The 12805-nt window shown below is 41.5% G+C and overlaps 1 long non-coding RNA gene across 1 annotated transcript; it reads right to left on the minus strand.

The window, feature by feature from the left end:
• Positions 1-6738: 6738 nt before the first annotated feature.
• Positions 6739-12486, minus strand: LOC121859948. The gene is made up of 7 exons (XR_006087788.1): positions 12402-12486; positions 12039-12156; positions 8216-8284; positions 7863-8032; positions 7491-7759; positions 7017-7371; positions 6739-6899 (listed from the first exon to the last, which is right to left on the minus strand). It is a non-coding gene; the product is annotated as an uncharacterized LOC121859948 (long non-coding RNA).
• Positions 12487-12805: the final 319 nt, after the last annotated feature.

Raw genomic sequence — 12805 nt, forward strand, 5'->3', positions numbered from 1 at the left:
TACTTGCAGCCAAGTGCTTATTTTCAGAGGAGGACAATACGACACATCTTCGGACAATATTAGATACAATTCTTCTTCTCTCCCTGTTGAACGACGGAACCCAACTGGCGCAACAAACGCAGCGTCGGTAAAGACCCTCCTGCGGCCCTTCCATATTGGGTTCATCTGCCATTATATGAATATCCAGCGATCTTGAGAGGATCCTAGACCCTATCAGGTTCAAAGTTTGCAGAACACAATGACCTGGTACAAGGGTGCAGAAAAATACGTTTATACCAGAATACTTACCAGACATTACAAAACCATTCTTAACCATTTCTAACGTACTATAACTAAATTTAGATTGATCATCACGATGTAACATCAAATACAAATCCTTTGGGCTTAGGACTAATCTTATAAGTGATATTGTTTGGAACTGTAACACCATCAAATAGATCATAGGAATAACAATAGAATAAAATTTTGGCAAGGAAGGTTTTACTTTTGCCACCATAAAGTATCACCTTACATTATTTGCGATCATCTTTTGATCAACTGTGACAGGAAGCCAACTGCCATTTAATACAATTTGAATACAGTATCTATCATATAGGTCATTTCTAACTTGTAGTTGACGTATTTCCATAACTCGTTCATCAAATTGCTTTTTCTACTGATGTAGCACATATTCTTAACATCTTCATTTTCATCTGAGTAGAAGTTACAGGACACGTTTACACGAAACTCCCTCTTGTCCCTTCTTTCTCCGTTTCGACAGTATAAAGTCCACTCACCGAATGTTTCATAGCTACTGTCCTTAGAACAATAGTCATAGTTACTGATAGCTGAGCCTCTTGATGCTTCCCAGTGAGCTGTATCGGATTTGTTTGGCACTGTGGAGTCCGAATTGATTCTGGAACTCGATGTATCCCTGAACACTGACGGGTAGAGGATTCTCCAACTTCATATCCCAAAATACATCTTCTGATGGGGGCTCGGTTGGTGACATATTTCAAGGGTTTATACACAACGGATAATTATTCCAAGTGAACGACCAACGTTGAATACGTCGCCCTCTCCACAGGTTGGTGCACGATAGCGGCGGGCTACAGATTGGTTGGCCATGGTGGTGCAACAGTACAAGTCAGTACAGGACTGAGTAGGGGGAATGATAGTGTGTGGGGTACTTTTATACCGGATATAGGAGTAGAGATATAACAGTCACGTCATACCATCAAGACCGATGTGCTTGGTAGTGATAGATGGAGCGAGGGGTAATACTAGCCCGCCGCTCTAATGCCACGATGAGAACCACACACCACCCCCTAACCTGGGATAATGCAATACAATGGCAGACGACTGAAGGAGTAAAAATACAAAAATATATAAATTTCTGGTCTTTATTAAGGGCGGATACCCTTAGTTCTATATAATATGTACACCCTTACACAGAAAATTGTTGATCATATTTATATTTCATGGTGATATACTAGTTAGTTTGGATGGTACTCTACAATTAATGACAATAGAAGGAGTATAATATAATAGAGAGGAGTAAAGAACAATAAGGACAAGGAAGATGGTAATGGGAGAGAGATGGGTAGGAGAGAAGGAGGAGTGTTACCTGACAGGAGTCCTTACCAACTAGCGTCTGTGCCAGCACAGATCATGCTGGAAGTTATGCCTGAGCTGCTGTAACTTGGTTTTACACTTGTCGTTGGTCATGGTGGGTACCGTGACCTCATACAGCGTGTTTGGCTGTGACCCGCCTGTCACACACACACATATATTGTTAGCTTCAGAAATGTCACTTGAACATGTGGGTCCCTAGCTCCATAAATACTACCAAAAATTATAATGTTCTGCACTCCAGTTGAGACGAAATAGTTCTTATAAATATTATAGATGGTAACTAATTCTCATGTATTATTTTAGACAAATGACTCTTACACCGAGTGACTGACCTGAGGTAGACTGTCATAACTGACCTGAGACAAGACTGTCATATCTCACCTGAGACAAGACTGTCATAGCTGACCTGAGACAAGACTATCATAACTGACCTGAGGTAAGACTGCTCATAACTGACCTGGAGACAAGACGATCAGAACTGACCTGAGGTAAGACTGTCATAACTGATCTGAGACAAGACTGTCATAACCGAACTGAGGTAAGACTGTCCTAACTGACCTGAGATAAGACTGTCGTAACTGACGTGAGACAAGACTGTCATAACTGAACTGGAGGTAAGACTGTCATAACTGACCTGAGACAAGACTGTCATATCTCACCTGAGACAAGACTGTCATAACTGAACTGAGGCAAGACTGTCATAACGACCTGAGGTAAGACTGTCATAACTGTCCTGGAGACAAGACGATCAGAACTGACCTGAGGTAAGACTGTCATAACTGATCTGAGACAAGACTGTCATAACTGAACTGAGGTAAGACTGTCCTAACTGACCTGAGATAAGACTGTCGTAACTGACGTGAGACAAGACTGTCATAACTGACCTGGGGTAAGACTGTCATATCTGACCTGAGATAAGACTGTCGTAACTGACCTGAGACAAGACTGTCTTAACTGACCTGTGGTAAGACTGCGCTAACTAACCTGAGATAAGACTGTCGTAACTGACCTGAGAGACAAGACTGTCAAACTGACCTGGGGTAAGAACTGTCATAACTGACCTGAGACAAGGCTGTCATAACTAACCTGAGACAAGACTGTCATAACTGACCTGAGACAAGACTGTCATAACTGACCTGAGACAAGGATGTCATAACTGACCTGAGACAAGGCTGTCATAACTGACCTGGAGACAAGGCTGTCATAAATGACCTGAGACAAGACTGTCATAACTGACCTGAGATAAGGCTGTCATAACTAACCTGAGACAAGACTGTCATAACTGACCTGAACAAGACTGTCATAACTGACCTGAGACAAGACTGTCATAACTGACCTGAGACAAGGCTCATTAACTGACCTGAGACAAGGCTGTCATAACTGACCTGAGACAAGACTCTCATAACTGACCTGAGACAAGACTGTCATAACTAACCTGAGACAAGGCTGTCATAACTGACCTGAGACAAGACTGTCATAACTGACCTGAGACAAGGCTGTCATAACTAACCTGAGACAAGACTGTCATAACTGACCTGAGACAAGGCTGTCATAACTGACCTGAGACAAGACTGTCATAACTGACCAGAACAAGGCTGTCATAACTGACCTGAGACAAGACTGTCATAACTGACCAGAGACAAGACTGTCATAACTGACCTGAGACAAGACTGTCATAACTAACCTGAGACAAGACTGTCATAACTGACCTGAGACAAGACTGTCATAACTGACCTGAGACAAGGCTGTCATAACTGACCTGAGACAAGACTGTCATAACTTGACCTGAGACAAGGCTGTCATAGCTGACCTGAGACAAGGCTGTCATAACTGACCTGAGACAAGACTCTCATAACTGACCTGAGACAAGACTGTCATAACTGACCTGAGACAAGACTGTCATAACTGACCTGAGACAAGACTGTCATAACTAACCTGAGACAAGACTGTCGTAACTGACCTGAGACAAGACTGTCATAACTGACCTGAGACAAGGCTGTCATAACTGACCTGAGACAAGACTGTCATAACTGACCTGAGACAAGGCTGTCATAACTGACCTGAGACAAGGCTGTCATAACTGACCTGAGACAAGACTGTCATAACTGACCTGAGACAGACTGTCATAACTGACCTGAACAAGGCTGTCATAACAACCTGAGAGACAAGACTGTCGTAACTAACTGAGACAAGACTGTCATAACTGACCTGAGACAAAGCTGTCATAACTGACCTGAGACAAGACTGTCATAACTGACCTGAACAAGACTGTCATAACTGACCTGAGACAAGACTGTCAACTAATGACCTGAACAAGACTGTCATAACTGACCTGAGATAAGACTGTCATAACTGACCTGAGACAAGACTGTCATAACTGACCTGAGATAAGACTGTCATAACTGACCTGAGACAAGGCTGTCATAACTAACCTGAGACAAGACTGTCACAACTGACCTGACACAAGAGTGTCATAACTGACCTGAGACAAGGCTGTCATAACTGACCTGAGACAAGACTGTCATAACTGACCTGAGACAAGACTGTCATACCTGACCTGAGACAAGACTGTCATATGACCTGAGACAAGACTAATGACCTGAACAAGCTGTCAAACTAACCGGACAACTCTATAACTGACCTGAAACAAGACTGTCTGCTGACCTGAGACAAGGCTGTCACCAGCAACCTGAGACAAGACTGTCACCAGCAGCCTGAGATAAGACTGTCATAACGACCGGCCTGAGACAAGGCTGTCATAACTGACCTGAGAGACAAAGGCTGTCTCACTGAACAAGCTGTCATAACACCTGAACAGGCTGTCAAACCTGAACAGCTTCATAACTAACCTGAGAAAGCTGTCAAACCAGAGACAGACTGTCATAACTGACCTGAAACAAGACTGTCATAACTGACCTGAGACAAACTGTAACTGACAACAGACCATAACTGACCTGAGACAAGGCTGTCATAACTGACCTGAGACAAGACTGCATCTGACCTGAGACAAGCTGTCATAACTAACCTAGACAGACTGTCATAACTAACAACAAACACACCAACAAAAACCAAACAAACCACAAACTGACCTGAGACAAGGCTGTCATAACTAACCTGAGACAAAATATTGGTCATACTTGTAGATGATAACAAATATGAGTCATCCTTATTAACACTGACAGTCATAGTGTGTAAGTTGATAAATGTAATATTTGTGAAACTATATTTTATTTTCATGCCAAGTTTAAAGATGGTAACTGAGCTAAACGATGATGAGATATTTGATAACTTGATCCATCGCTAAAAAGCCCGTTAGACAATGTTACCTTTCATAGGAGTTGCCATACCTGAGCAATACTGAGGCGCTCTGTGGCCGACGTCTCGAAGTGCTGGTGTACTTGTGCTCGCCGATCACCACCATGTCGCTGGTGGTCATGCTAAGACATAAGCTGTGTTACTCCTACACTTTTGTCACACATCACCAGTATATTTGATCTTCCTAGTACTATTCTCTCTCTTTACCAATGCTTCTTTCTTGACTTGCAAGATATGAAACCTTTATATGCAAGTTTTATTTGTCTGCAGGAGAATCTGAGGCACAGAGGAGTTTTCATAATGATCAGGTGTCTGTAGTTATTTAATGGTATTTGGAAGACTGTAGAAGTTTATAGATTACGATTTGTGTTTAGGAAGAACTTTCCACAGGTAAATATGATCTATCCATGATACTGGATAAAGTTTTGGACAACATTACATGATATGAAGATCTGTAGCTCACTGAAGACAATAGGACGTAGCAAGAGGCGATGAAGTTAAATTATATTGCCACATATATATTTTTAAAATTATTTATAATATATTGTTTGGGGTTTATAACCCTACATCAACCTTTACCCATGCCCGCTGAAGATTGATTTTAAGTGCATTTTTGTAAACTTATTTTGTATAATAGCTAATGATAATGATAATGAACTAATTTAATCAAAATTTAATTAACTCGGGGAATATAGAGAGTCGGGTCAGACGGTCCGTTACGATAGGTCGTAATCCTAAAGATTAATTGCCATTTGATTAGTCAGCCGATGATGAGGATATTAGAAATTACCAGGAATGATGTTTTTATTAGTGTAGTCACCCAACACAAGATGGAGAGCCCTGGTGACTTACACGGCAGCGCAGTGAGCAGCAGTGAGGATCCACTGGTTACTGATGATGGAGGCGCCACAGAATGGTGTTGAGCCGGAAGAACTGACGAGAGCCACTTGTCAGGGATACTCGTGTATCTCAGTTGGCTGACCACCCACGATACGAGTCTGTCGGTTGCTTGTCCACACTCTGTACCCACAACATCACACAACTTCTTAATCCTTGCATATATTTAACACCACATACTAACATTTGAAAACGTCCAACATGTAAATAAGCCTTTTTTTATGAGGATTAGCCCACAAAGGCACAGGACAATGACCCACATCGGGGCCTGGGTGTAATAATAATTCAGTAAAAGTAAAATTTATACACAAATAAAATATAATGATAATATTAATGAAAACAACACTGCAATAATAATAATAATAATAATAATCATAATCATAATCATAAAAAATAATAATAATAATAATAATAATCATAATAAAGAAATACTAAAATGGAAAAGGGATCAAGAGGAAATAATATATGTATGTTGTGTTGTCAATGGTAAGAGAAACAATTGAGACCCTGCAATTGTATGTAAATGAGGCAGAAAGTCAGGTCAGCAACCTGGGACTTGGTCACAATTTTCGTGATGCCATATGGCAGCAGGGTCTACCATTAGACAATACATTATGCTTCCAATATCTTCCCAGGCGGTAGTACCTCCCTGTTTAGTAGCTACCTACTACTACAAATATTACCGTTATAATACAGACAAAAGATTTTCAGGAACTAGATGATTTGATTAAATAGTTGCTAGATTCACAAATTGACATTCTAATATATATATATATATATATATATATATATATATATATATATATATTATTATTATATATATATATATATATATAATATATATATATATATATATATATATTGATGTTTATGTTTTGATGTACAGACACAGCAGACCGGTTTGTCCCGATTCACAAAGAGACAACAACAGATTACGTTATACATACTGCAGCTTGTAGCTGAAGGGACGGTAGTTGCTGCTGGAGTCTTAGTGGTTGAGCCTGACCCTTGACCAGAAAAACACAAGTCGTTGCTTCCTTCACTCGTCTTAGCCTTCAGCCAGTCCAAATACTCTGCAAAATTGGCTCTTATATCAAGTCAAATATTTATAACAGTCTTGAGCACATACTATTAACGGTTTCCAAGAAGACTTCGACGTTATATGACATAAGTATTGAGATTTAACTTACTAGTGACCCGAACGTAGACTCCTGGGTAGTTGGGCATAGCACACCCATAGCCCCATGACACCACACCTGCCAACACCCACTTGCCATTCTCCTTACAGCCAAACCTCCAGAATCACCCTGCCAACATTTTAATATGATTTATGTATCGTCCTGAAAAAAAATACATTTATTTCATACAGAGATTCCTTGTATTTGTTCCAGAGTACGTGAACACTGACCTGACAAGAGTCCTTCCCACCAGCATCGTAACCAGCACAAAGCATGTCACTGATGCTGTTACCATACGACTGCTGGCACTCGCTGTTACTGACCACTGGAACCTGAACCTCTTGTAAGACATCGGGTTGACTACCGCCTGCAGGTAAATATTGGCGACGCTTTGATCAAAAGTCATAGGCTTCATATTTACTCTGCACTACTTGAGTCTGTATATGAAGTACATCCATGTTAAAGTAACGCTATAAAGTACAGTACCTGAACTCAACGTTCCCCATCCAGAAACAGTGGCGGTGAAGCCGGTATAATCTTCACTGACGCTGGGAAGACAAGCGGGTTTAACATTTTCATTCAAAGAAGCTTTTGTGGCAAGCTTTAGTACAGCGATGTCGTTATCTTGTGTACTGCTGTCATAGCTTTCATGGTTAATGATCCTTTCTACAGAAATACGCTGCTGGGCACTGGTGGAGCTGGTCAGTTCATGTGCCCCTAGGAGAACCTCCACATCTATCCCATAATCAGTTATTCTAATGAAAAACACATAAAGCATTACAACCACAAAATACAGTGTTAAAAGAAAAAATATTATATCCAGATTTTCGAAAAATAACAAATAACTCGATAACTTACGCTTCCACAATGAGCAGCCGTAACAACGTAACCATCATTATAGAGAGAAGCACCACAGAAAACCTGGTTGGTTCCCTTTACAACGAGTGCCGCTTGCCAGGGGTACTCATTCACCTCCGTCGCCACTCCTCCCACAATGCGGGTGACGCGGTTCACTGTGCCACACTTGGCTGATAAATAAAATGTTACATCTGTATTACCTTGTCTATGAAACTTGATATTTGCGTAGAAAAGTTTTCATGGTTTTCCATCTGAAATTTGTGCCTATGACATATTACTATATCAAATCAGTACATTTTCTTCATCGTTAGTCTTACACAAATATAATCAACTCGTTTCAGTTAAAAACGTACAGCATTGACCGTTGTCGACGGAGATGTCAGTGACGTCAGTAGTGACTTGGGTGATGGTCTGAACCTTGCCTGGAGACGTAAACAAAGATTAACATTCATCACATATTATCAACAATTATCATAGTATCTAACAACTTTATAATTACAATAATCATTCATAATAGACATACTTTGTCTATATTGAAGACAGTTCGACACAGCAGTGACCCACACTGCCTTCACAAAAGAGGTTATAAGAAATAAACTGTCAAAGCTAAAGGTTCATAAGAGTCCCGGCCCTGACATGGTGCATCCCAGAGCGCTAAGAGAGTTGTGCAACAAGCTTCCTGAGCCCCTGAAGATCCTGTTCTGCAAATGCCAGGATGAGCAAAAGGTCCCCTGTGATTGGAAAATGGCTTATGCGAGTCCTATCTTAAAGAAGGGCGATCGTCACCCACAAATAACTGTGGACCGGTGAGCCTCACCAGCATAGTATATAAAGTATTTAAAAGCATTATAAGAGATGCCATGATGGAACATCTACGAAACCACCTTGTAAAGGATTGCCAACACGGTTTTATGCCAGGTGCCTGCTTAACACAATTACTCAAAGTACTGGACGTTTGATCCAAATTCTAGAACAGGGCGGCAATATCGACAATATATACCTAGATTTTGCCAAGGCTTTCGACAGCGTACCCCATGAAAGGCTGAAAATTAAATTGAAAGGTACGGATTCGAGGAAATGTCCTGGCGAAGATTGAGACTTTCCCCATGACTGCAAGCAGTGTGTGGTGATTAATGACACGAAATCATCATGCGTACCCATCACAAGCTGGGTACCACAGGGTAGTGTATTGTGACCGCTGTTGTTTGTTTGCTTCTTAAATGACATGCCTGACGCTGTACACTCCTCCATACAAATGTTTGAGGATGACGCCAAGCTATTTCGAAATTAAGAACCAAGCAGACTGTCAAGAGCTGCAGAAGGATCTCTGTGAGCTTGAAGAATGGTCGAAGAAATGGCTGTTAATATTCAATGTACCGAAGTGTAAGAGGCTGCACCTGTTAAGTACCAACAGTAAGGAGGGCAGTCCCAACGGACAGAGAAACTAGTGTATATTGACAATAAGCTGAAGTTATCGGGCCATTGCGAGAATAAGGTGATTCAGGCAACTAAATTATTAGGTCTCTGAAGAAGGTCGTTCAGATATCTAGACGGGCCTTTCTTCGTAACGATCTTCAAGATTGAGGTGCTTCCCCGTCTGGAACCCGAAATATGGCTAGGGACTGTCAGTTGACTAAAAATGTCAAAGAACGGTCGCTAGACTGGTGCCTGCACTTCGGAACTTCAGCTACCCTGAGAGATTAGAGCGCCTGAAATTGCCTAACCTTATTCCACAGACGGGCAAGGGGTAACCTAATTGAGGTATAGAAACATCTCAAAGGGCACCACTCAGTCGAGTGTCCTTACCTGGAGCCGCTTGCCCCACAAGGGGTCACAACTTAAGGTTGAGTAAAGCCCAGAAAACTGTGAGGGGCAACTTTTCTGGAGTGAGAGTTGTGAACTCTTGCAACAATCTGCCAGAGAGTGTTGTGACGGCACCGGGTGTGAGCTCCTTCACGACCAGATTTGATAAGCACTAGAACATGTTCAGAGAAATTCAGAAGCCAGTGCATGCCTAGTATCTGCCAACAGTGGTTAACAGAGACGTGACCGATCGCCCAAGCAGCTAATTAACCAATGAGTGGTGAAGAGGGTGTGAAAAAAAAAAAGATAGACTAGATGTTACAATCCAGTAATAAGAGATACTGTTGGCAGGAAACAGCCGGCTGAGACTCCACCAAGTGATGGTGACAATGTACCGCCACATCTAAGGGTGAGTCTTGTTTCTACAGCAACTATTACTGAGATGTATTATCAGTCTCTCGTGTATCACAATATTGTACTTACATGGTTATATAATGTGCGTACATATTTACGACCAGTTACACATCTTATACAGTAATTACTTACCGGTGCTCTAGTTCAAGAATCACTTATCACAGCTTGAGTCAAGGTGTTACTAAAGGTGGTACAGTATTCAAGGTGGAGGGTTGGTGATGCTCACACTCACTCGGCGTTAAGCAACACAAAAATGTTTGGTTCAAAAGACTGTTTCATGTTAACAGCTGAACTGATGACCAATGAAGAAAGTTGTTGTGTTATGTCAGGTGACTGAACCAATAAATAATGTCAGGTGAGGCCTGGTCTTAGGCTATGTTGGCACCTGTTGAAACTGAAGTCTGTATGAAACAAGCCAATTAAAACTGGGACCCATAAAGACTGGAACCCATAAAGACTGGGACCCATATAGACTTTAACCCATTAAGACTGCGACCCATTAAGACTGGGACCATTAAGACTGGGACCCATAAAGACTGGGACCCATAAAGACTGAACCCATTAAGACTGCGACCCATTAAGATTGGGACCCATAAAGATTGAACCCATAAAGACTGGGACCAAAGATGGAACCCATTAAGACTGGGACCCATAAAGACTGAACCCATTAAGACTGACCCATTAAGACTGACCCATAAAGACTGAACCCATTATAACTGGGACCCATTAAGACGGGACCCATTAAGACTGAACCCATAAAGACTGGGACCCATAAAGACTGAACCATTAAGACTGGGACCCATAAAGACTGGGACCCATAAAGACTGAACCCATAAGACTGGGATCAAAGACTGGAACCTATAAAGCAACCCATTAAGACTGGGACCCAAAAAGACTGGAACCCATAAAGACTGGAACCCATAAAGACTGGAACCCATTAAGACTGGGACCCATAAAGACTGAACCCATTAAGACTGGGACCCAAAAGACTGGGACCCATAAAGACTGGAACCCATTAAGACTGGACCCATAAAGACTGGAACCCATAAAGACTGAACCCATTAAGACTGGGACCCATAAAGACTGGAACCCATTAAGACTGAGAACTCATAAGACTGAACCCATTATAACTGGGACCCATTAAGACTGGGACCCATTAAGACTGGAACCCATAAAGACTAGGACCCATTGAGACTGGGACCAATCACACTGGGACCCAAAATACTGGGACCCATAAAGACTGGAACCCATAAAGACTGGAACCCATAAAGACTGGAACCCATTAAGACTGGGACCCATAAAGACTGGAACCCATTAAGACTGGGACCACTAAAACTGGGACCATTAACACTCAGACACATAAATACTGGGACCCATTAAGACTGGAACCCATTAACACTGGCACCCATTAAGACGGACCCATGAAGACTGGGACCCATTAAGACTTGGACCCATTAAGACTGGGACCCATTAAGACTGGGACCCATTAAGACTGGGACCCATTAAGACTGGGATCCATTAAAACTGGCACCCATTAACACTGGCACCCATTAACACTGGCACCCATTAACACTGGCACCCATTAAGACTGGAACCCATTAACACTGGCAACCAATAAGACAGGGACCCATTAAGACTGGGACCCATTAAGACTGGGACCCATTAAGACTGGGACCCATTAACACTGGGATCCATTAACACTGGCACCCATTAACACTGGCACCCATTAACACTGGCACCCATAACACGAGACCCATTAACACTGGCACCCATTAACACTGGGACCCATTAAGACTGGGACCCATTAAGACTGGGATCCATTAAGACTGGGATCCATTAAAACTGGGACCCATACTGGCACCCATTAACACTGGGACCCATTAACACTGGGACCCTTAACACTGGGATCTACTTAGGTTAGGTTAGGTTTATACTGAACTTTACCAGTCGAGAACTTACCAGAGGGGACACAACACAGGAGAAACCTTGAGCTTTTCCTCTTCTGTTTGTCTTGAAAACAATATTCAAAAGGTCAGTGTCGCCTCCTTCACTGAGAGTTCCAAGGTTGCCGCAGAATCTGAGGGAACACAAAGTCGGGTGATAGTGATTAAGTAATTAATACATTAGTTTATTATATCATATTGTACTTTTATCTTATATGTTGGTTCAGATTAATTAATGGATATAAAAATAAATAAAGTATTGTATACTTTACTGTATACTTTACTGTAGCTGTTGGCAGTCGTGTGGTGCCCCCGTCAAAGCTCTCAATATTTAACAGAATAATGACAAGAGACGCCATTGTCTTTTAAAATATATCACCTGTTGTTTAATGTATTGCCGTCTTCAAGGAGGAGAACGTCACCCCTGCACCTCCTGGAATTCTTTAAATTGAATGTGCGCAGTCGATGGAGATGGTGGAGTCTGAAGCTGATGCCTAAAGATATACATCTTGCCTTAGTATCATGTTTCAGAAAAGATGATATAATGTTAAGTTTGAAATTATGGGCAGTACAGAGTTATCTTAAATGCATTTCAACACAATACACGCACACAATATTATATATATATATATATATATATATATATATATATATATATATATATATATATATATATATATCACCTCACCTGCCAGAGATTCGAACCTGCTCTGTACTATCAAAGCCTGTTCAACGAGCTCGTTGAACAGGCTTTTGTGAAATATAACAAGTCTAGGACTGCTT

This window comes from Homarus americanus, unplaced genomic scaffold, assembly GCF_018991925.1.
Source record: "Homarus americanus isolate GMGI-L3 unplaced genomic scaffold, GMGI_Hamer_2.0 scaffold49708, whole genome shotgun sequence".
Lineage (NCBI taxonomy): Eukaryota > Metazoa > Arthropoda > Malacostraca > Decapoda > Nephropidae > Homarus > Homarus americanus.